This window comes from Acinonyx jubatus, chromosome E3 (assembly GCF_027475565.1).
Source record: "Acinonyx jubatus isolate Ajub_Pintada_27869175 chromosome E3, VMU_Ajub_asm_v1.0, whole genome shotgun sequence".
Lineage (NCBI taxonomy): Eukaryota > Metazoa > Chordata > Mammalia > Carnivora > Felidae > Acinonyx > Acinonyx jubatus.
Window position 1 is genome coordinate 9,348,815 of NC_069398.1, and position 25,313 is coordinate 9,374,127.

At 47.1% G+C, this 25,313-nt stretch overlaps 1 long non-coding RNA gene across 2 annotated transcripts in view; it reads left to right on the top strand.

The window, feature by feature from the left end:
* LOC113594825 (uncharacterized) overlaps positions 1–25,313 on the top strand; it is a 243,967-nt gene that overhangs the window by 173,116 nt on the left and 45,538 nt on the right. Inside the window, exon 4 of one of the 2 annotated variants that reach the window (XR_003415271.2) lies at positions 11,944–13,797. The exons of the other annotated variant lie outside the window; for it this stretch is intronic. This is a non-coding gene — a long non-coding RNA (uncharacterized LOC113594825). Of the gene's footprint in view, positions 1–11,943; positions 13,798–25,313 lie in introns of those variants that run through there. 2 annotated transcript variants of the gene reach the window in all.

Below are 25,313 nucleotides of genomic sequence, written 5' to 3' on the forward strand. Positions count from 1 at the left end.
TGAGTTTCTAATAGTGTCAGAGTGCGGCATTCGAACAAAGTTATCCTACCTTGTTCAAACTCAGGAAAGGGACCAGAGACCTGAGCCATCCTGGGACCAGGACACAGTGACAAAGGGCCCACATCGCAGCATTTAATGTGGTACCCTACTCCCTCCACCACAGGCCCTGTAGTTTTGGCAAAGCAACCCACCGAATTGATGTTGTTAATCTGAAGTTTCCTGGTTCTGTAGTCTGACTTTTTTTGTTTTAATTTATAAATTTGGTTTCACCATTGGATAAGAGCTATGAGCACACAGGGCGTTGATGCTGAGTTTTATGTTGGGACATAGTTAAGCAATAGTATAGCAAAGATAAGTCACTACTCGCACCTTGCAGTTTTTGTGTCCTTATTGTCAGTCCCATCTGCGAATACTCTGGACAGCCAGGAGGGCGTTGAAGGGCTCTGAGCGGGGGAGTGGAGTGGTTGTGTGTTTCAGGAAGGTCCGGCCTAGGCGAGGGCATGGATGGAAGGATGGCAGGCAAGCTCTGTTGCCTCGGCGATATGTGTTGCTTTGAGAAACTAACAACCTTGTGGAGGTAACCACACTTTTTTTTTTTTTTTTTTTTTACTAGATCTATGTATTTGGAGTAGGGTAGCACTCGTGGTTTGCCTGGGAGCAGGGCTGGCTCCATGAGCAGCAGGTACAGTCACACAAGGGCCCCATGATCAGGACACCACATGTGGCTTAATGCTCTGGTATCGCAGTCTTGAAATTCTTACTAAGGTTTCCAGCAATTCCTGCACTTTTCATTTTGCATCATGTCCTGCGAATTTCTGAGTTGGTCACTCTTGGAGTGAGGGAGTTTGGGGGACATGAGATGTTCGGTGCTAAAACTAGGACAGGCCTAAGCAACCTGTCTGGTCACCCAAACTGGCATGCAGGGCCAAGCCCAGGAAGAAAGCGGGTTAACTTAGAGGGGCATCTGGTGGCCTTATTCCCAAGCCCCTGGCTGCTCCAAGGGAGGCACCTGGCAGAGAGTTTGCTGAGACCCCGGGTCTGGATAATGAGCACAGCCAGGTTCCGGGTGTCAGCTCAGAGACACAGGCTGGGAAGTTTCCACAGGGGCGGCTCACTGCAGAGCTGGTGGATGGTGGGGGGGGGGGTTGGGGGGAGGGTACAGGGGAGGCCTGGGATGCAGCTGGATCTCATTTGGCTGGAGTTGAGTGGGATGGGGGAGGAGATGGCGTGGCTCTTTGAAAACTGTTGTGACACCAAAGGAAACAGTATCTGGACACGTCTCCTGGCAGCCTTGCTTTTTCCAAAGCATGAGACATTCGCAGAAATCCCCCACCCACCTTGAGAAGTAAAAGTTGCTCTTCCAAGTACAACAAGAAACCCCAGCAAGATAAGGGCCAGGCACCTTCCAATCCCGCTCTTGAATTCAGACCAGCCCCTCAGTCTTGTTTAATCCCAGGTAATGGGTGAGGCCAGGAGGAGGAGGGGAAAAAAAAAATAAGTAAACCTTTAGCTTGCCGGGCCCCTGCTCTGGCTGGAACAAGATTCGAGGGAGTCAGAGAAAAGACATGCCAGGATCATGGGGAGCGACAGACGTAGAAGCCTCGAGAAAAATACCTCTCTGTCATTCTAGCTGCGATTCCTTGCCTTTCCCCAGAAGATGCTCATACCCATTCTGCGTGAACTAGAAACAGTTATCCTCTGATCCTCTGAGGTTAGGTCAAAACAGTCTAAAACAGGGAAAGGTTACACGATCCGGTGGGATGCTGGATGAAAACATTAGAATTTCTGCTCATTTTACATTGTTATCTGGTGCTTTTCAGTGGCTCTTTTTTGCATGTGCATTGTCATTTGGAAGGTATACAGTTCAACATAGAATTTATAGGTAATTAGTCACCTAACCAGGTGTTTGTTCACTTTTTTTTTTTTCAACGTTTATTTATTTATTTTTGGGACAGAGAGAGACAGAGCATGAACGGGGGAGGGGCAGAGAGAGAGGGAGACACAGAATCGGAAACAGGCTCCAGGCTCCGAGCCATCAGCCCAGAGCCTGACGCGGGGCTCGAACTCCCGGACCGTGAGATCGTGACCTGGCTGAAGTCGGACGCTTAACCGACTGCGCCACCCAGGCGCCCCTCGTTCACTTTTTTTTTGAAGGGGGCGTCCTTGATCAAAAGTATTTGGAGACTCTTGGCTCAGAGGTTGTAAGCCTTTGGAGGTAAAAAAAAAAAAAAAAAAAAAAAAAAAAAGGCTGTAAATTTCTGTTCAGGTTCCCTTTTCCATCCCATAATTGAGCCGATCATGCGGGCCGGCTATGTAGGGCATCAAATAGAGGTGATGAACAGTCACACACGATCGATGTCCCCGTGGTGTCTCCATCCAGGGACGCAGGAGACAGGGAGATACCCAGAAGGGGCCTAACACACGTTTTTGAATACAAGACGGAGGGTAGGATTTACACGCTGGTTAAGGAGTTACCGAGTGGACAAAGAATGGGAAGGTGTTGGAGGCAAAAGCAAGAGTTTGAGCAAGATCATGGAAAGAATGGTATCCCACTGTGGTTTTGAGAGCTCAGGTGGTGAGAATGGAGAAGGTTTTGGACAGCCGGTGACTTGGTGTCCAGTGGGGAGAAGACACAGGAGGAAAGGTGCTTTTTCCCAGAACAGTGCCTGGAATGTAGCAGGTGCCCCGTACATATATTTTGAATGAATGAGAAAAAGGATGCATGAAAGACGATCTTGAGAGCCAGGATAAGGACATGAGATTTAACCACAGGCAGTGAGAAGGCACGCTCATAACGCTGGCTAGCATCCATTATCTTCGGTAGTTTTGAGGATGGGGTGATGTGCTCAGATCTTCGCTTTGGGGGAAGAGGCCTATGTTGTGCGTTGGCTAGAGAGGCACCGAAGTCCAACACGACATCTGCTCCTGTGGAGCCCAGATTCTGTTGGTGGAGACAGGGGTGGAAAAGACATAAATGTATAGAAAACTAAGGAAGTATGGAGCTAGGAAGGAAGGAATCAGGGTAGTATGAGGTCAAATAATGACGCTTTGTCATCAGCCAGGCAGAGGGAGAAGAAAAGAGCGGTTCAGGCAGAGGACAAGCCCGTGCAGGCTCCCTGAGTTGAGAAAGGGTCGGCCAACTGGAAAAAGTAAATGACACAGAACAAAACAACAACATCACTACTGTGACTGGCACATTGTAAGTCACATGGAGAGAGTAACCCAAGGTGCGCCTGGGAACAGGCAGGGGCGAGGCCGGGCCAGGAGGGACGGCTTACGAATTTGATTCTTATCCAAAGAGCAAGAAGGAACCATTGCAGGGTCCATGTAGAGGAGTGGCAAGCTTCTCTTTATGTATTTTAACAGGTGACTTTTGAGTTCATGGGTCCAGATGATTTGTACCTGGATAAAAGGCCTACATCCCCCCTCTCCCCAGACAATCATGATGTACGTGTATTTGCTAGTAATAGAACTCTGGAGTAAAAGTATATTAACAATATTGAATAGTGCTTTTGCTTGTTTGCTGTGCTTAAGAGGCAATCCAGAGGTAGGTGATCCCAGAGCTCACTCACCAGCTCAACTCAATAGCATCTCTAGAGTCTCTTGGCCCTTTCCTTATGGTCACAGTTTGGCTGCCACACCTCCAAATATCACATCATCACCCACCAATATACAAAGCAGAAAGAGAGAAGAAAGCCTTCTCCTTGTAGCTTCCCCCTTTTTACCAACAGGGGGTATATCTCCCAGAAACCTCTCTGCATATTTTCTCTCTATGGAGATTAGGTCGCTGGCTGTGCCATAGGGAGGCTGGGAAAGTGAGTAGTCACCATGGCCTGCTTCTCTGCTAGCACAGAAGGGCCACTGAGCAGCCAAACAAGAGTGCCTTCCATGACAGCTTCTTGATGGGATGTTTACTTTTCCCCCATCTTTTTTTTTAAACTTTCTGACTGTGAAAAGAAGTTCCTCTTTCTTGCACTGAAGCCATACAGAAACCAAATCATCCAGGCTATAGAGCGATCTGGACCCCTTGAAAGAAGGTGCCAAAGGTGACAGTAAAGCAGTAATCAGGGAGGGAGGGAAGTAAAGATAAGTGTGACTCAACACTGCCTCTCACCTCTTGCCCACATTGCACAGTGGGGATAATTACCGGCTTTGTGCACAGCTTGCTGCAGGGGAGAGAGCACTGGTCTAGGAGTCAGGAGGCATAGATCCTTGTGCATTCCGTCCTCGACTGGCTGGGTGACCTTAGGCCAGGCGCCGCTTGTTTATAAATGAAGTATTTCCTCTAGAAAAATAACGTATAAAATAATAGAACAGACATCAAACGTCTGCCCAGCCTGCGGACCACATCATGGGAACCACTAAGACCCCTGGTTCCTCTCCTACAATATCATCCCCATGCCTTTGACTACAATTTTGAATTCGGTGCTTCTAATCCCTTGAATTGGAGCCTTTCTAGTACATATTTGTATCCTTAAACAATGCATGATAATGTTTAGTGGATGTCTGAAACTTGGTATGAGATGGTGTTTTACTAACGCATTCTTTGACAGTTTATTTTTTTTCATTCAGTTTGTTGTTTTCTTCCACATTACAGGTGATATGTATACTTGTAGTCGATTCAGTTTCACTGCCTCGTGCCACTGCAGCACTTAAATGTTCTGGTTTATTTATCCTCTCTGCCACTGAGACACATTTGGCATCATTACCATTTGTTTTTACTGTTCCAGCCTGATATTTTTGCATACCTTTCCCTGTGCACACGTATACAGATTCTCCAGAGGGTACAGGTGGAGAACCACTGTGCAGGCAAAGCACACAGTTTAGAGCCACACCCACCAGGACCGGATCCTAGTTCGGCCACGTACCAGCCGGCATGAGCATGGGCAGTGGGTCCTCTACCCTCCCTCCCCTGGTTCTCCATCTGCATTGATGATGTTGTTATGAGAAGCATTGTGAAATTCATGTGAAATTGTGCCCGTCAAATCAATGCCTGACGGGGGCCGGGCACAATAGGTTTTACAGTCAGTGGTATCAACCTCCCTTTCCCTTTGTTTTTCTGTATGGCTATCTATAAAATGGTGATTCGGGGTGCCTGGGGGGCTCAGTCGGTTAAGCATCTGACTCTTGATTTCGGCTCAAGTCATGATCTCACAGTCATGGGATCGAACCCCATGTCTGGCTCTCTGCTGACAGTGTGGAGCCTACTTGGGATTCTCTCTCTCCCTGTCTCTCTGCTCCTCCCCAGCTCCTGATCTCCCTCTCTCTCAAAATAAACAAGTAAATATTAAAAAAAAAACTTTTTAAAAAGTGGTGATGATATCTCTCAGCTTGCTAACCACCCAGGATCAAAGGGGATAAGGTAATAGGTAATACTTTTGGAAATTTCTGACCTCATGAGACAGAAACACTCTAATACCAGCCCTATCACACAATTCAGTGTAATATATAAAACTGCCTCAAAAGTGGAAAACAGGCCTCTTTCACTCATTTGTTTGTTCATTCGTTCATCAGACATTTATTTCAGACATTTTTGGGGCGTGCTGCACACCAGGCAGCAGGTCATCAGAGACTGAAATAGACACAGACACGGACTCTGCATCTTTATGCAAACTGTACCGAACCTACAGACACAGGTAGTGGACCCTTAGCACACAAGCAAGTGCAAAATGTGGTGACAGAAAGGAAAAGAACAACTAATAAGATGAGCCAAGAATCATCTGAGCACTTCCTGGGTGTCCTGCCCTGAAGCTCATTCTCACAACAACCCAGGGAGATCGATACTCTTACTGCACAGGTCAGAATCCTGGCAGGAAGCCGGTGGCACCCTCGGGGGGTAACTGCAGGGAGGTCAGGAAAGGGGATATTTACAAGGTGTAGGTGGGGCTATGGGCAGGGGACCCGAGGCCCCAGAGGCCAACAACCACCATGGGTGCTGAAGCAGCACCACGTGGGCAGTGGGGAGCAATTCCGTGAAGTAAGGGCTCTGAGATCCTAATCAGGACCCGAGGGAGGGGGCTGGAGCCATCACCCACCGGGCAGTGAGCCGGGTGACTAAATAGCCTGATCTCCTCTCTGCCTGCCTCTCATTGACTGAATCCAACCAGAGGACACGAGAGCACCACCCATCAGCCCAATGGAGCCTCTAGGAGTGTGGAAAAGGCGAGCAGAAACTACCCACCACACTGTTGTCCTTATTTACCAATGGGGAAGATAAGGCACGGAGAAAGGGAAAGACAGTCTCAAGGTAAAGGATAATCGAAAGGCAACTTTTGACGTTGCGTGACCCAGGATGGCTTCTCTGAGGAGACGTGAGTTAAGGCTCGCGGAGGAAAGAATGTTCCAGAGAGGATTTGCACGAGTAGAGTTCCTCAGTAAAGAAAGTTCCAGGTATGTTAGAGAAACAGAACGAAGGTCAGTTCGGCGTGGCTGCAGTGTTTGAGCAAGGTGGAGAGAGAGAGACTGTTTAAAGGAAAGGGCTTCTTCTTACTGCAAACAAAATCTCCTCCCAAGGAGCTTGGCTAGAAGGTCCCTGGTGGCTTGGCTCTCGAATCTGGATTCACAGAGGGCCCGCTGTGGACCCCTGGCTGGTTTCTTTTCACTGGGTCACCCCACTGGTGCGTGGTGACCTAAGAGTGACCACTCCTCAGCTGGAGGTTCGTGGCAGGATGCCCAGGCCGGATGGACCAGCTGAGCTTGGCTCGGGGCCGGCAGGACTCTGTGCCTCTTTGGTCAATCCGCTGAGTGATGAAGACAGCCTGATGGCACGGGATGTGTTTAAAATGCCCTCCAGGTGCTTGGCCCTATTCTGCATATGGTACCATGAGGGCGCCTCCATCCTCGGCCGGACAGACTCCCGTATCGACAAGGGCAACACTTACAGTGAGATGGTACCGACATTGACTTTGGAGGGAGGTGGCCTCTGTGCGTGAGAAAGGAGCAGATGGAAGGGGGGCAGAGGGCACCTCTACTGTGGGTGCCAGGAGGTTGCTATGGGTCTCAGTGGCTGATGTGCCACACTTCTGTTCCCACGAGGGGCAAGGCACACTTCTTAGGGAAAAGCAGAGTCTAACACCCGTGTTTGCATGCTGGACTCCAGGTGTGGGCATTATATAACGTGTGTATTTATTTTGGTAGCTTTTATCCAAGTATGCATGTATATCCATCCAGCCACCTATCTGTCCACGTGTGTATCTGTCTATCGATCTATCAGTCGATCTATCGATCTGTTATTCCATCCATTCATCCATCTTTCTATCACAAACGGCCAAATAGGACTAACATTTTCCTCATTCAAGGAACGCTTCCAAGCACATTAACTTAATTGCAGACTCACAAAAATCCCGTGAGGTAAGTACTATAATAATTCCCACTTTAAGATGGTGATATAGAGGCGTCAAGTGTTTACGGAACTCGCCCAATGTCATTGTGCAGCTAGTAAGCAGGAGAGTGGAGATTTAAGCCCCAAAAGACTGGCTCCAAACAAGAGCTCGAAGAATAGTGACCACCTTCACCTCCTCCCCCTTAGATTCAAAGTCATTGCCACTTGGCAATTTCTGCCCTTTCTCTCTCTGTCCACATGCACATACACACACTCTCTCACACACATATACACACAGTTTTCTAAACTATCTGAAAGTAAATTGCAGATTTTATGTTTACCCCCAAAGCATGCATCTTCTAAGAGTAACCTACTCTCCTAGAATTCTGTTTGTTTCTCCCCAGCTTTCTTGAGATATAATTGACATATAACACTATATAAGTTTAAGGTGTAGGGGCACCGAGGTGGCTCAGTCGGTTGAGCGTCCGACTTCGGCTCAGGTCATGATCTTGCAGTTTGTGAGTTCAAGCCCCACGTCAGGCTCTGTGCTGACAGCTCAGAGCCTGGAGCCTGCTTTGGATTCTGTGTCTCCCTCTCTCTGCTTCTCCACTGCTCATGCTCACTTGCTCGCTCTCTCTCTCTCTCTCTCTCAGAAAAAAGAAATATTAAAAAGAATTAAAAATAAGTTTAAGGTATACAATGCAATGGTTTGACATGTGTAGATATTGTGGAATAATTGCCACATTAGGTGCACCCATCACCTCACACAGTAAAGCCTTGGTTTGCAGGTATAATTTATTCTGGAAGCGTGTTTGTAATCCAAAGCACTTGTATATCAAAGCGAATCTCCCCATAAGAAATAATGGAAACTCAGATGATTCATTGCACAACCCAAAAATATTCACATGAAAATGATTACAACACTGTAATATCATACAAAATAATAAAGAAAATACAAAATATAAACAAAAATAAACAAATTAACCTGCAGTTACCTTTGAAACCTTCGTGGCTGATGTGGGGGAGATAAGAGAGAGGAGGGTTATTGTGTAAGACCACTTTCACTATCACTAACAGAATCACTGTTGTCTATTGGCCCAATGGCATCTTTTATTCTTCGGCAGTTTTGTTTTGTTTTGTTTTGTTTTTTAATTTTTTTTAACGTTTATTTATTTTTGAGACAGAGAGAGACAGAGCATGAACGGGGGAGGGTCAGAGAGAGAGGGAGACACAGAATCTGAAACAGGCTCCAGGCTCTGAGTGGTCAGCACAGAGCCCGATGCGGGTCTCGAACTCACGGACTGTGAGACTGTGACCGGAGCTGAAGTCGGCCGCTTAACCGACTGAGCCACCCAGGCGCCCCTATTCTTCGGCAGTTTTAACAGGAAACCTATCCAATGATGCTTGCTTTTGTCTCCTTTTGAGGATTTTGCGGAAATTGGCATTGCAATGTTGTTGAACAGATTCATCTCTCACACTGCTACAGCCTTATTCAGGTGGGGCTTTTCTACAAAATTTTGCACATCTCCCTAATCTCATTTGAAGTGAGGGATTCCTCCTCCTTTTTCTCCTCCTCCTCTGCAGACAGGATGCAGATGTAGACTTCTTACGAAATCTTACAATTTCGGCCACTCTCATACATCGTTCATACTTCTAGATGATTTCTTTCTTAACTTGCACTGCAATCATCTCCTTCTTCTTACTGCCTTTCTTTTCAACCTTTATCTGCAATGGGAGCCATTGTATACGCTCGCACGGGTGTTGACTACAGTACAGTACTAATAAACTCTTGTCATAGACTGTATTTAATGTAACTGGCAATAAGGCAGCACAGGAAAGGGTCTATATCTGCAGGCAGCCTGACCTAGAACCAAGCAAAGCATTCCTAAGCTTACTCTTGTCTGGAAAAGCAAAGGACGGTCCACAGGGGCTTTGAAGGGACAAAAGATACACTAGTGCCAATTGTGGGCGCCTTCCCACGTTCTGAAAACTCACCGATATCTGCCAAACACCACAGCCTGAGAACAAGCATCCGAGCATGGGAGAAGATCACCCAGAATCCCGCAGTGACAAAGAGAGAGAAGGGCCATTGGCTTAGTGGTGATCATGTGATGTTAGGTGTCACATGCTACTTACATTGCAGGACATTGCTTGTTTATGAAGTTAAAGTTTATCAGAAATGTTTGCTCATCTTGCAGAACAAGTTACTCACAATCCAAGGTTTTACTATATATAGTACGATTTAAAAAAAATTTTTTTAATCTTTATTTATTTTGAGAGAGAGACAGAGTGTGAACAGGAGAGGAGCTGAGGGGAGGGAGACACAGAATCCGAAGCAGGCTCCAGGCTCTGAGCTGTCAGCACAAAGCCCGACGCGGGGCTCAAACTCACAAACCGGGAGATCATGACCTGAGCCAAAGTCGGATGCTTAACTGACTCAGGCACCCCTATGATACCATTATTAACTACGGTCACCGTGCTGTACATTATACAAGGACTCATTTATTTATAACTGGAAGACTCTGTCTTTTAACCCCACTCCCCCATTTCCCCACCCACCACCTCTGGCAACCGGCAATCTTTGTGTTTCTTTGTGTTCAGTTATTTTATTTATTTTTTATTAATGTTTATCTTATTTTTGAGAGAGAGAGAAAGAGAGAGAGACAGAGCAGGAGCGGGGGAGGGGCAGTGAGAGAGAGGGAGACACAGAACCCGAAGCAAGCTCCAGGCTCTGAGCTGTCAGCACAGAGCCCAACGCAGGGCTCAAACTCTGAAACCACGAGATCATGACCTGAGCGGAAGTCGGACGCTTAACTGACTGAGCCACCCAGGTGCCCCCAGTTATTTTAGATTCCACCTGGAGGTGAGATCATACAGTATTTGTCTTTCCCTGTCTGATTTGTTCCATTTAGTGTACTGCCCTGAAGATTTGTCCATGTTGTCACAAATAACATAATTTCCTGCTATTTTATGGTTGAGTTATACTCCATTGTATATATATACCACATCTCCATTATGGATTCATATATCCATGGACACTTAGGTTGTTTCCATGGCTTGGCTGTTTTGAATAATGCCACAGTGAGGTGCAGGTGCAGGTATCTCTCTGAGGTAGTGACTTCTTCTCCTTTGGTTATTTACCCAGAAGCGAAGTTGCCGGATGGGGCAGCAGCTCCAGTTTTAATTTTGTGTGGACCCTCCATACTGGTTTCCACAGTGGTTGCACCAGCTTGCATTCCCACCAGCAGTGCACACGGGCTCCCTTTCCTCTGCATCCTCACCGACACTTGTTGTCTCTTGTCCTTTGGTCATTGTCATCCTGACCTGTGTGAGGTCATTTCTCATTGTGGTTTCGATTTGCATTTCCCTGATGATGACTGATGTCGAGCATCTTTTCTTGTGTCTGTTGGCCACTTGGATATCTTCTTTGGGAAAATGTCAGTTCAGGCCTTTTCTCTATTTTTAATTGAGTTATTTGGCGTTTTTCTGTTTTTGTTTTGTTTTGTTTTTACTATCGAGTTGTATGAATCTGTGTTCTCAAACCTTGCTAACTACAGATAGAACACTGCCTTGTGATTTCTTTTCAGCTGATGACCAGTTAACCCCCAGGGAAAAAGATGGACCTTCAGGTGGTTGGGGCCAGTGGAGTAGATTGAGGAGGGCTGGGCAGAGAGCCCCTTGTAAGAGACAAAAAGGAAGTAAAGTCCCGTTTTACTGAAGGTGAACCGTCTCCAGCTGAGTGATTCTGCACTTCTCACCCTGATTATTGAAACCTGCAATGCATGAAGATTTCAATTCCACCCTCTCTTCCCCTGCCTTAAAAATTCAGCTCACTCACTTGCCAGCCCCCCACCAGCATGCCCACAAACCCTCAGTCAATCCTTTGCCTCGCTTGGTTCGTCTGGAAATGTCTGTGTTGCTGCTGCAAGGCCCTCAGAGCTGACCCTGTTTCCTTCCTTCAGCATCTTTTACGTTTCCTCAGCCATGAGTGGAATATTTTTCAAGTCCTGTTGGCTGGTTTGTTTGTTTGTTTTTCCCTGCCTCAAGCCCAACTCCTTGTTCCTGATTGGTGATAGGAAAGCCAATCTTTCTGACAGCTGGATAGACCGAAATAGATCACAACCCATAATGGGACCCTACAATAAATAGCTGTACTGCTCTGAGCGATGGCCTCTCTCAGAATGAGTTATAAAGCCGGCTAACGTATTAGCATGGCACGTTTGTACACTCTAACTTCTTTTCAGTGTGTTGTGTTCCACAGGGGACCTCCTGAGCCAAAATACGGCATTTTGCAAAGTCCAGCGAGAGTTATTTGTGCAGAGTTCTCACAAAAGTTTCTTTTCGAGGTTTGCAGGGGGCAGGGGTCTTTGAAGGTGGTAACAACTGTGATAGCAACAGGGGCTTTATCGAGCTCTTACTATATGCCAGACACTGTGCTAAGTAGTTTACCTGCATATCTCATTTAATCCTGGCAGCGGGTCTCTGAGATCTAGGTACTGCTATTATTTCTAATTTCACAAATGAGAAAATGGAACTCAGAAAGGGGAAGTCATTTGTCCTGCCCCCAGAGTTTCTGATTCACTATGTCTGGGGTGGGACCTGAGAATTTGCATCTCTAACAGGTCTCCAGGTGATGCTGCTGGTCTGGGGCCACACTCTGAGAGCCGCTGAGTTTTCGAGCAGCTGCTCTTGTGCCTGGACTGATCCTCACTGCAATTCAGCCAGGAAGTTTCCTTACCCGCATTTGAGATCCCAGGTCCAGAAGAGGGAAGTGGCGTCCTCAGAAGCACACAGGTGTGGCTGACTTCACATCCACCCCTCTGTACACTAAACTGCAGCAGCTTTCTCAACGTCGATTTTAAAGCCAGTGCGTCAAATCAAGAATCCTGGTGAGGGCCTGCCCGTCCCTCTGGGCTGTCCTGGAGTCACGGCAAGGAGCCGGAGTAAAGCCTTACAGAGTCACTCACCCTGACTTGGATATTTTGCTAAATAGAGCTTGGGAGGAAGTTCTCGGACACACGCTTCAGTCTGTGTATCTGTGGTCCCTGACTCCCTGTGCCCCACGCCCAGGAATGATGACCCTGTCCCTTCTGAGCACGGCAAACGGCCCTCTGGTGGACTAAAAGAGTTAATGCAATTTCCGAAAGGTTTAACATGGGAAGCACAGGGCGTCAGAACTCCTCTGCGTTGAGGCTCAGTGCTGGCTGTGGCCTGGACTCACCTGAGGCGGGTGAAAAATGCCAACCGTGAGCCCCAACGCCAGAGCTGCTCCTGCCGCTGGGTTTGGGGTTATCTAGCAGCCCAGGCATCCTGTCGTTCAAAAGAAAAGCGTTCCAGGTGAATTCTGAGATCAGCCAGAGGTAAGAACCGCTGGAGCATGGATCAGAATCCCCCGGAGAGCTTGTTAAAACACACATTTCAAAGCTCCACCCCCACCCCCACCCCCCAGAGATGCCAATTCAGTGAGTCTGGGTTGGAGCAACAGAATTTGCATTTCTAACAAACTGCTGGGTGATGCTGATCCCGCCTTCCAGAACCGGACTTGGAGCCAGCACGCTCATCCATGTCATGTTCAGAGAACCGCTCAGAACCACCGAGGAGTGATTGCTTCACATCACAGAGCCACTGACTTGCACATTCTGGGTGACAACTCAGCCTGGCTGACTGTAGCCTGAGGCGTGCTTTGCTACTGGGGCTCAGCACCTCCATTCAGCAGACCCTTGCTTATTAAGTGCTTATTAATAAGCACTTGGTGCTATTCTAGGTGCTGGGGGAAGAGGGGTGAGGATGAGAAGGACAGTCACGGTTCCTGTCCTCCCAGAGCTTATGTTCAAGTGAGGCGGTTTCAACCAGGGATGATTTCATTCCCCTCCTCCCCACCGGGGACACTTGGGAATGAATGTCTAGAGACATTTCTAGTTGTCACAACTGGGACAGAAGGAGAGGGATGCCACTAGCATCTAGTGGGTCAAGGCTAGGGATACTGCTACATGTCCTACAGTGCACAAGAGAGCCCCCTGCAACACAGAACGATCTGGCCCAAAATGTCAGTAGTCCTGAGGCTGAGAAACCCTGGCCCGTTGGCAAGACAGACATATAAGCAGGTGATTAAAATACACTGGGGGTGACATGTGCGATGGAAGACGTGAGGGTGCTGTTGGATCCAGAGAAAGGGACCTCATCCACGGGTCTGGGGTCTCAGGAGTTCTAGAAGAGGTAATATCTAAGCTGGAAACAGAAGGATGAGTCAAACAAGGCAGTAAGTTTGGGGTGCATAAAGAATGTTTACTTTGGGGGCACCTGGGTGGCTCAGTCGGTTAAGCAGCCAAATTGGGCTCAAGTCATGTTCTTGTGGTTCACAGGTTCAGGCCCCGCATCAGGCTCTGTGCTGACAGATCAGAGCCTAGAGCCTGCTTGGGATTCTCTGTCTCCCTTTCTTTCTGCCTGCTCCCCCCTCCCCCCGCCCCACCACATGCACTCTCTCTCTCTCTCTCTCTCTCTCTCAAAAATAAATAAAAACGTATTTAAAATTTTTTTGAAAAAAGAATGTTTACTTTGTACAAAGGAAACAGCATGTACAAAGAGGAAGAAAAGCCCCTTGGAGGAGCAGGACTCACAAGTAACCGAGGCACAGAGCACCCATCAATGGGCTTAATACTCACAGCTACTTTATGAGGCAAATGCTTCCATTATCCCCATGTTATAGATGTTGCACCTGTGGCCCCGAGAGGTCAAATGGCTTGCCCCAGGTCACACAGCTTAAAGGTAGTGGAGCTGGAATTAGAACCAGGCATCCTGGCTTCCAGAGTCCCTAACTTTGACGACCCTTCTGCATGTAGACGATAATCCACTCTGTTGGGGCCTGAAGGCAACGGAGCGGGGAGAGTGTCGTGGGGGAGTGAGACACTCCCTACTACGGGTAGGGGACCCATAGGCGGGGGACAGGCCAGCAGAGACGAACAGGTCACCTGACTGGCGTATCGTGGTGGCAGTGGGAAGCCACAGAAGGGTTTAGCTGGGAAAGGGACCTATTTAGATGTTCGGGGAGTAGTATAGGTCAGGGAAGAAACCAGATTAAGAGTGAGCTCAAGTAGAGAAGCCTTTTTAACTCATGGAAACCCTGGTCACTTTTGTATTTGAGGGAAAGGTGTGCATTCCTGAGCTTCTTAAAAAACCCGACTGTCCAGTGTCTCTCCCCGAGAGTGTCAACGGCTTGCCTGTTGGCCTGTGATAAAATTAGAACAAAGTGGGAAAAAACGGGCTTTGGTGTTGCATTCAGAGGCGTCTTCTCCATGGCTAGCCCCCGAGTATCGTTCAGCTAGCTCGCTAACTAGAAGCTTTAAAGTAACGGAATTGTTTAGTAGTAGAAAAATACAGTTATTAGCTATGATTATAGGGGAAGCCGATTGAGCTGTGAATGGGCTCTGCCTGTCTCCTAACTGGCAATTTCAAGCTGCCTCCTCTCCCCAAATTTCAGAAAAGGAGGAACCCAAACCTTGCAAGCGGTTCCACCTTGTTTATTTGTTATTTTTAAACAAATCAAACGGAAATTGATCTGCCTTCTTGGGAACGTGGTAGCTGCCAAACGGCCTGGCTCTCCTGCAGGTTTTCGTGGCGAACACCATCCGTTAGCCGTGATCGCTTCAATTGTGAATAATCAGGGACTAATTACAGGCCTTGTGGCATCGCCCTCAGCAGCAGGTAACATAATTCACTACTAAGTGGGGTGACGATGAGCCTCCTGTGCTTTGGAGGAAGCGGTCATTCCTGGGTAACGTTCCAACACTTGTCTACTCCAGGTGTCCCTGTAGGAACAGGTTGAAGGAGAGCGTCACCCACGTGCCCACCTATCCATCCCTTCCTTCTCAACAAATAGTGATTAAGGATCTGCGTTTCAGACACTACCCAGTGGAGCTTATGTCCCACAGGGTGAGCTAGGTGATAAGTAACTGACTACAGGAGACCAATCTCGGTGGTTATAAGGGCCGCGAAGAAAAGCAAACATCGTATTACCTTAGAACGATGACTTCTCCCGAGAAGCCGCGTCCCCAGAGACCTGACTGATGAGAAAGACGTGGCCCTGCAAAGATCTAGGGGCAGAAGGTTCCAGCAAACGCAGAGGCCTGGTGGGGTAGCAAGCTCCAGGTTCTCTAGGGTAGAAGGCAGCGTTGCCAGAATGGATTGATGGAGGTCATTTCAGCTTCGCAGCCATCGCCCCGAGCTTAGATGCATTCTGAGGGCAGCGGGACACCCTGGAGGGCTTTGTGGAAGAAGAAGGCAGGATCATTGTGAGACCAATGGAGAGAGGAGAACAAGAGTGCATGTAGAGAGACCAGTGACCACACTTGGCTCCTGGTGGCTTGGACCAAGGTGCTCACAGCAGAGATGAGGAGGGCAGGGACCCAGCAGTTGTATGGAGATAGAGCCCCAGCTGCCACGTGTTTGGGTGATGATCATCCCAGGGCTCTGGACGCATCGCTGCCTTTCCTCCTCAGACCAGTGGATAGAGCTTCTCTCTACAAAGCCTCTTCTTCCCCACCCAGCATTTCTTAAGCAGCCGCTGTGTACGTGGGTTGGAGTTCCCTTTGAGCACTGTGTCTACTGTGATACCAATACTCCAAAGCAATAGGCTTTTCTCAGTAGAAAACCACAGTGGTTCCCATAAAGCCTGCCATATGAATATGAGACAATATACACTGGTTTTGGTTTGGGCTTATTTCTGGGTCACAAGGACCTTACAAATTCTCATGAGGAGGGATGCGGACTAACTTCCAGGAAAACGCGTATACTGGAGAGATTCATCCATATATCCCCTAAAGACTATCCATGCACAGTCTGGGGGCCATGGGAACCCCAGTAGATTCTCTCCTATCAAGTGACAGGGCACTAACTCCCTCTATCTGGAAAATCTTTAAATAATTCTGCCATTGTCGGTGCTAAGTGCCACCCAGCATGACCGGTCACCAGGAGTCCTTGCCTGCCTGTCATAAGTAATAGAACAAGGTCCAGTGCTCCCAGAGGTGTGTATTATCTCGTCCACTTTCAAATGGAGATACACTGCTACTGTTGACCTAAATGTGGTCATGGGGCTAAAAGAGTCAGGAACCAGCAAGGACATCAGAAGCCGGTCTGCGCCCTTCATAGTGCAGTTTAGAGGTCACAAATGTGACCCCAGGGAGCCAGGCAGCCTGGCTTCAGGACCCATCTTCTGTGGTCACTAGTTGGGTGAGCTCAGGCACGACAGCATGCTTTCTAAGATTTGGTTTGCTCTAGAAGGGGGAAGGGTATGGCAGTTTTCCCCTGTGTTTGGGGGAAAATTAAGTGAGACTGTGTCTCCAGTGCTAAGCTCCCCACAGTGGTGGTGGTTATAAGCTAAGAGGGTTTGGGAAGTCAAGGCACTTTGGAGCCTCACATAACAACGTTCCTTCTGCATCAGGCTGGGTTGGCTGGAGAATCAAATACAAGAATATATATGAAAAACCCTTTATAATCACAACAGGCAATGTTAAATTACTGTTGCTCTGAGTGTTTTCTAAGACGTGCTTCTGAAGCTCCCCCGCTCAGAAAAGGGACATTCTATGATTTAAAACAAACCAACCAATAAATAAACTTTCTTTTTAGTCTGTTGCAACATCCTTTGAGATAATTGGTGGCGTCCTAAGAAACTGGGGCTGGAAAATTTTCGCCTACACTCATAAAGCAGGTTGAATAAAACGTTTGTTGGATTCAGCTGAGTAGCTGATGAATCACTGCTTAGAACTGGGTGCGTTCCAAAATGTGGTCACATCTGGATTAACTGGAAATGTGCGGAAGGAAATTCTGATCAATTGACTGCTCTGGTGCGAAGTCTCCCCTTTTTGTTCTTGCCCTTGTATTTAAGAGGATTTTTTAAAAAGAGAACTTAAGTCCACCATCCTTCCTTGTCAGTAGGAACTAGGTGGGGAGGGGAAGCTTTGGTGAATTCAGATCTTCATTGTTGTCAAGGTGATGGCTACTGTCACTGCACAGGGCTGGACAAAGATAGGTCACAGGTTGCATATTCAGGGTGAACAGAGACCGATCCCTGAACATTTGTAGGTCCACGAAATAGAATATTTTATAGCCATTAAAAAATCATATTGTAAAGCAACATTCAATGGCAGGAGAAGCTATTATAGACTATGTCCTCCACCCCTGCCCCGCAAAAAGAAAGAATAAAAAGACATGTTGAAGTCATAATTCTCAGTATCTCAGACTATGTCCTTATTTGGAAATAGGATCGTTGCAGATGTAATTAGTTAAGAGGAGGTCCTACTGGAGTCAGAAGCCCCTAATCCAATTGGACCAAGGTCCTTATAAGAAGATGGACATGTGAAGACAGAGACACACAGGAGGATGTCACGTATGATAAAGGCAGAGATTGGAGTAAGGCCACTGTAGGCTAAGCAACCTCATGGATTTCCAGCAGCCACCAGAAGCTGGGAGAGGCACGGAAGGATTCCCCCACAGATTTCGGAAGCATCGGGGCCCTGCGGGTGCCTTGACTTTGGACATTAGCCTCCAGACTGAAACAATACACTTCTGTTGTTTTAAACCACCCAGGGTTGTTTCGGCAGCTCTAGGAAATAATACTGATAAGTGGAAAAGCAACTGATCAGTGTGCAGAGTATGAGCTCATCTGTATAAAAGTCACAATTATGTAATCGTAAATGACAGGAAGGATGCCCGATACCATGCTAACGGAGGCATCGCCAGGTTGTGAGACCGCAGGTTTAAGTTTTTGCTCATGTTTCTAGTCCGTATTTTCTAAATTTTCAGAACAAACAGATTATTAGTATAATAGGGAGAAGTTTATTTTTTTTACAAGAGAAATAATTGCTCCTGGAACTAGGCTCCCCAAACATACACCTTATGTCAAAAAACAGCATATAAAATTTGCTTCCTAAGATCTTAAGCCTTAAAATATCCCCTCTCTCAGTCTATGGCTCTATTGAGAGAGGTGCTGAAGAGAGAAAGGACTTATGCTCTCTCCCTTTTATAATCATTGGCTCCCCACTACCATCCGAATATCACATACAAGTTCTCGGGGTGCCAGGGTGACTCAGTCAGTTAAGCATCTGACTTCAGCTCAGGTCATGATCTCGCAGTTCATGAGTTTGACAGTGCAGAGCCTGCTTGGGATTCTCTCTCAGCCCCTGCCTGCCAAACCTCCCCCCCCGGCCTCTCAAAATAAATAAATAAACTTGAAAAAAAACTTAAAAAAAAAAAGAATGTCCATATAAGGTCTGACATGACCCAGGCTCTGGAAACATAGCCACCCTCCTTTCCCACCCATACTGATCACTTGTACCTTACACACACGCGTGTGCACACACACACATGCATGCATGCACACACACATACACACATACACACACATCACCTCCACATATCGATGTAATATTCTGCCTCATTCCTGAAGGAATCTTACGTGGCTTTCCACATGGCTGTGCTGTGCCTCAGTGCCTTTGCTCATGCTGTTTTCTTTGCCAAAAATGCCTTCCCCACCTGAGTTCCAGTCATCTTTAGATCCTCAGCTTAAATGCCAATTCCTCCAAGAAGACTTCCCTGGTGCCTCTGCCTCATTAAGCTTTTTTGGGAGCTCCTACCTGTGCTATCAGTATCTGGGTGTCCTGATATCCTATCCCTAGTCACAATTGCTGGCTTCCTTATGTCTGTCCCACTGCAGTGTCAGCTCCAGGAGGGTAGGAAACACTCCCTGATCATTTTTGTACCAGAGTGCCTGGGCCCGGTACACAGCAGCAATTCAGGAAGTCCAGGTTACAAAAGGCAATAGGATTGTTGGGCTGTATCGTTTAGAGACTACATCTCTCTGCTCCTACTTTTGTCTCCTACAGCCTATCATCCACAAACCAATAATTTTAATCTAAATAGTATTAGGTCACCCAGCTTAAAACCTTTGCATGGGTCCCAATTACTCTTAGAATAAAATTCAAATTCCTTGACCATTAAGGTCCTGCAGGACTACCTCTGACAACTCTAACCTCAGCTTATATAGTATATGTACTATAAATACTTGCTGAATGATGACATGGATGGACGGATATGAGATAGGTGGGTGGATGATGATGCATAGGTGGGTGGATGGATGGATGGATAGATGGATGGATGGATGGGTGGATGGGTGGATGGATGGATGGATGGGTGGATGGATAGGTGGATGGAAGGAAGAAAAGAAGGAAGGAAGGAAGGAAGGAAGGAAGGAAGGAAGGAAGGAAGGAAGGAAAGGAAAGGAAATTGGGTGGGTGGACGGATGGATGGGTGGGTGGGTGGATAGATGGATGGAAGGAAGGAAGGGAAATTGTGTGGGTGGACGGATGGATGGAAGGAAGGAAGGGAAATTGCGTGGGTGGATGGATGGATGGATGGAAGGAAGTATGGAAAATTGCATGGGTGGGTGGATGGATGCATGTCCTGTCTTCCATTTATGTGAGTGTAAACTTGCAGGGCGTTCAGCTTCAGTATTGGTTTTTCTCTTCAAAGACACTCTTTGAAAACATTCCACAGCAAGAGAAAAGTATGCTTGATTTTTGGCTTTGCCATTTATTGTCATTTGTGAATGTTTTGCTGCCCTGGGACTCAGTTTCCTTATCTTTTTACAGAGCATTAAGCCAGATGATTTAGTAAAGTTCACTGGAGAGTCTTCTCTGGCCAGTGGTCCTCAGGCATCCACACCGGGCCACCTAACGATGTCTTTCACCTGCTCTCCCATCTCTTCTTTTTGTTCTCCAGCCCCACACTGGGGAAATTCTGGAGGATCGTTAAACCTGTTTTTAGTTGACTGATGACGTCAAGGTCTCACTTTTCCTCCCAGTTGCCCATCGAGGTGGAAAGTCAGGTGAAATTAAGTTAACATAAAACTAGTCATTTTAAGTGTATAATGTATAATTATAAGTGTATAATTTTGAGCATATAATTCAGTGGTACTTAGCACATTCACAGTGTCAGGCAACTGTCACCTCCTCCTAGTTCCAAAGCACTTTCATCGCCCTTAGAGGAAACGTCTTTCCCCGTAAGCAGCCCCTCCCATTTCTCTAACCTGCTAACCACGAATCTGCTTTCTGTTGCTATGGATTTACCTATTCTGGATATTTCTTGTAAATGGAATCATACAATATGTGACCATGTTTTTGAAGTCCATCCATGTTGTGGCACATATCAGAACTTTATTCCTTTTATGGCCAAATAATATTCATTTGTATGTTTATACCGCATTTTGATGGACATCTGAGTTGTTTCCACCTTTCGAGCTACTGTGGATAGTGCTGCTATGGACATTTGTTTCTGTTTTCAATCCTTTTGGGAGGGCAATTGCTGGGTTATAGGGTAATTCTATGTTTGACTTGCTGAAGGACCCAGTCATTGTCCATAGAGGCTGGACCATTTTATCATTTAGCTGCATTTTTAATATTGTATCCTCTAGAATCCAAGCTTTGTTCACCGTGGTAGGCTCAGCGTCCAGAAGACTGGCTGGCACGTGAATAGGTCTTTGTTTTCTTCTGAAATGAATAAACATGGCAGACTGCGCCTCTGAGGCTTATCTACCTGGGTGAAAATGGTATCATCAGTGGAAAGCTACCGTTCCATCTTTTCCCTACATCCATGTCCTTCCGATCTAACTCCAGGATAGACAAAATTCTCTCCCAGGACTCTTTGAGAATAGCGCACTTCACTGAAGGAAGTCAGGTTTATAGGAAGATGTTTCGGGAAAACTGCAGGTCTCAGAGGACTCAGGAGAGAAGCTTGGCAGAAACAGAAGATGCATGCCACTAAAGAGTGGCCACCGTGACCCATGCCTCGCTGCACGGACCCCTCCCCACCCCACTTTGCCTTCACTGTCCACCTAGCCGGGCGGAGAGGGAGGACAACCTTCTCTGCTCCAGGGTTAAAGTCATGGCAGTCAGGGATGGCACCAAGATAATATTCACCCTTGGGATCTTAATCTCTTGTTGCATGACAACAGACTTATGACTCCAGGACCGGAATTAGAGCCTGAGCAACTAAGTGCTTTGTGACTCTGCTGAGGCAACAGATCCCTTGGTCCAATTCTGTTAAAACACGTAGTAAATTATATCAGTTGGTAATGGGTCCAGTATGGCAACTGAAGCAAAAACAAAGAGACAGACATTTTACGACTGGATGTTTGTTCTGTCTCGCTTTCTGTCTGCACCTCCTCCCTCCTCTGCCTACACACGTGTGTGTCCCCGTGCGCGCGCGCGCGCGCACACACACACACACACACACACACACACACTTAGTGGAGTCCCACGATGGTTTGTTCTTCAGAGATGCCATAAAAAGAATATGGATATTTGAAAGTCAGACAGATCTGTGTTAGCATCCCAGAGACCCTCCACTAATTAGCTTTGTGACCCCACACCGCTAACTTTACCTCTCTGAACCTCTATTTCTTCACTTAGAAAATGGGAATCTCAGTAATATCTATGCTAGTCACCATGACTGGCCCGACACATATTCGGTGCTCACCTCCACTTTGTAGAGTGAGCAAGTCTCTCTTTCCATCCCAGTGGGCCTCGATGTCAGTGGGAGGACGGGGCCAAGGACTCCGCATGCTTGAACATTTTCAGAGAGCCACGGCAGCCATGTCCTGGAAAAGTCTATTGAAAACAGGCCCAGTTTGGAGGTGTTTGGTGATAATTAAAAATCACAAAGAACAACATGTAACCCAGTAGTCTTTGAAATACCCGTTAGCACCAACCGTTAAGGAAAAAGCAAAGAGAGACCCAGCATCGTTCAGCACTCGATTTCAGACTGACACGCTGTAATCTAGCTTTTAAATTTTTAATTATGTTACTCTAATTTTAGACATTAATGAGATTGTGGTGCAGAGTATTTATTTCCATTTCAGGTTGTTTTCTTTTCTTCTCAATCACTCACCCTCCCAACAGTGCAGGGCGCCAGAGCCGGTGAGATTCCTGGGAACGCTGGCGACTGCTTCCCCAAGTGCCTCTGCCTGGCCGCTCAAGGCATGGTCCGCCCACCGGCACCACTTGGGAGCTGGTTAGAAATGCAGGATCTCGGGCCCCAGCCCAGACCTGCTGAATCAGAATCCCCACTTTCGAAAGATGCCTCCCGGGTGATTCTTGAGTGCGTTAAAGCATGAGAAACACCCCACGTGAGGACCCGTTAGATACCTGGTGATGCTTCTGTGAACAGAGCTGGTCCATGGATCCGTAAGCAGCAGTGGGCTGCAAAAGCTAGGGAAGACCAAGTCATCAGTCTGCCAGGGTTTTCATAGTTATTCTCATGCTTGTTTCAATTTGGCTTGGGGACAGGACACATTCTCCTGAAAAATCCACACCCCACAGTGGAACATCAGTTCTATAGCAACACAAGATTGGTTCTGTCCCTGTCAGCAGCAGCAGCTGGAGGGGCCCTGGCCAGAATAAACGCAGCTCACCTTTATTCTATGCTGACCGTGGGCCTAGCCCTGTTCTCAGTGCTTTACAGGTAATAGCTCATGTGATCCTTGCACTTCCCTGGGAAGTGGGCGCCACTGTTATCCCCGTCTCACAGATGAGGAAACAGAGGCTTACAAGTGTAAGTGACCTTCTCAAGATCACAGCCAGTGATCCCGATTCTGACTGCAGAGCCTGAACTCAGCAGTTTTGTGCCCTGGGGAACTTTCACCCAAGTGAGACCCTGATTCTGTCATCCAGCAAATGTCTGTTGAGCACCTATGAAGTGCTGGGCATGCATGAAGCACTGGGGATCGGATTGTGAATAGAGACAGAGATTTCACCCCAGGGAGCCTACAGTCTAAGGGAAAACAAGGACATTAACCAGATTATCACATACAGACATATGTGTACATGTATCCTTGCAAATGGGGACAGTACTAGGAATGACGCTCAGTGCTCTAAGGGTACTAGGAGAAGAGACGCACGGTGCCCTAAGGGTGACTGGCAGGGGGATCTGCCCGGTTTGGGTGTCGGGTCGGCCTCCCTAGAAGATCTTTGAGCTCAGGGCTCATGGAGGTGTTAGCTGACAATGGGGCATGAACAGTCCAGAAACAAAAGACAGAATGTGAAAATACCTTGAGGAAGAGGTCCATAGGAAAATACCTTGAGGAAGGTGGTCCAAGGGTAAAGGTGCAGGAGGCAAAGGGGATAGAGCTGTCCTAGGAGGGGAAAGAGGGACGGGCCCAACTAGGAGGCCCCTGGAGGCATGCTCATTCATGGTCTCCTTGTCACCACATGGCCCTTCTCAGTGCCCCAGTATGTTTCCCCTCTTGCATCTCACTGTATCCTTGCCCCCTTCCCCCATGCTCCAAGCTTTCCCATCCCCTTCTCCTCTTTGAGGACCTGGCCCTGCTTTGTGGCAGCACACATTTGCAGCCGTGTCATCTGGACAGAGGTGGTGCATATGACAGGAGCCCAGTTCAACAGGGCTGAATTACCTAGCCTCAGGCACACCTAGATTCAGGTGCTCTATAATGGCATTAGGAATTCTGTCTCTCCATCTTTGGACTCTGAGTTCTTGGGATAGCTTCATCTCCATCGGGTTTGATGGCCCCCTCCAACTCTGGACCTGTATATCCCATTAGCTTATTACCAATCAAGAAGACCTCTTTCCTGATGATTCTGTGACCTTTCCAAGAAGAAATCCCAGTGGCCCAACTTGTTTGGTATGCCTGTCCCTGAACCATTCACTCTAGCCAGGATATGCTAATGCTTTGGTTTTCCAAGTTAGGGGACCACCCCTGGAGCCCAAGGCTCCTTAAAGCTCTGAAGAAAGAACGTGAATAGTGGATATTTTAGGCATGGTAAGCATGGTAGGGACAGGACTAGAGGGAAGAGAGCCATGCCCTTGTGGGTGCCCTTCACCATTTCATTTACAGTCATCCTCTACTCTGCTCCTAATAGCAGGGGTGACTGAATCACTCTTACAGGAATTTACTCCAATTATAAAATGCCATTGGTTATTTTTTAAATGCTACATTAAAAGTAAACTTGTATCATAGAACACATGCTGGCTTTGGAAATGTCAACATGGTAAGGGCAGCATCTTAGAATCAACAGGGTGGCATTGAGTGCTCTAGTGGGCACAAGGTCTTGGGTGTGGCACCCGGAAAGCCCCAAGTAATAAATTCTTGTCTCATCTCCACAGAGTTGCTGCATCCTGTTCCCTCACCCTGCACAATGCTATTTATGATCATTACTAAGGATATATTTGTTATCTACCAAGGGTGGAATTTTGTATCTTGGGGTGGAAGAGTAAAGAAGGAGACAGACAGCCCAACAGAAACAGGGAATGGCAGAGACAGACACAGATGGAGAGAGCAAGAAACAAAAATAAATAAATGAATAGTAAGCTTTCGAAAGAGTTTAGGGAAGTGCCCCAAGCCCAAGTGGAAAATTAATCAAGATTCCACTTGTAAGTGGATATGGTTCTTCGGCCAAAGGATAGGAAGCACTTTGACCTGGAACCTTTTGAGGAACTGTGGACAGTTCCTGTGCCTAAGAGAGGGGAGAGAAGAAGTGGGGATCAGAGATGGGGATGGGTGCTCTTCTGGGAGCTTTCCCTTCCCCTCTGAGACAGTGCAGATGAACACAGCATCTGCCTCCAGAAGGAACTGCCATGGCCTGGTCATGGAGCATTCGCAGCCAAAACACATCCACCCCCGTGCTGCTGTTGATAAGACGTTTACAAATTTCGTGAGAGAAAAATGTGGTCATTTATACTGCCACGTTGTAAAGCCTGACATTAGTGGAGCTATTGGAGCCCATGAATCACAGAAAGAGGTAAAAATTCAAATAGATATAAATGTCCATTAATAGTGAGAAAGTGAAATTACACTTCATCCACATCATGGAGTAATATGAAGCCATTATAAAAATGAGATAGACCTCTACTGAGTGTCATGGAAAGATCTCCAAGAAAAATGCTAAGTTAAAATAAAAAAGCAAATCACAAATAATACATATAGTAT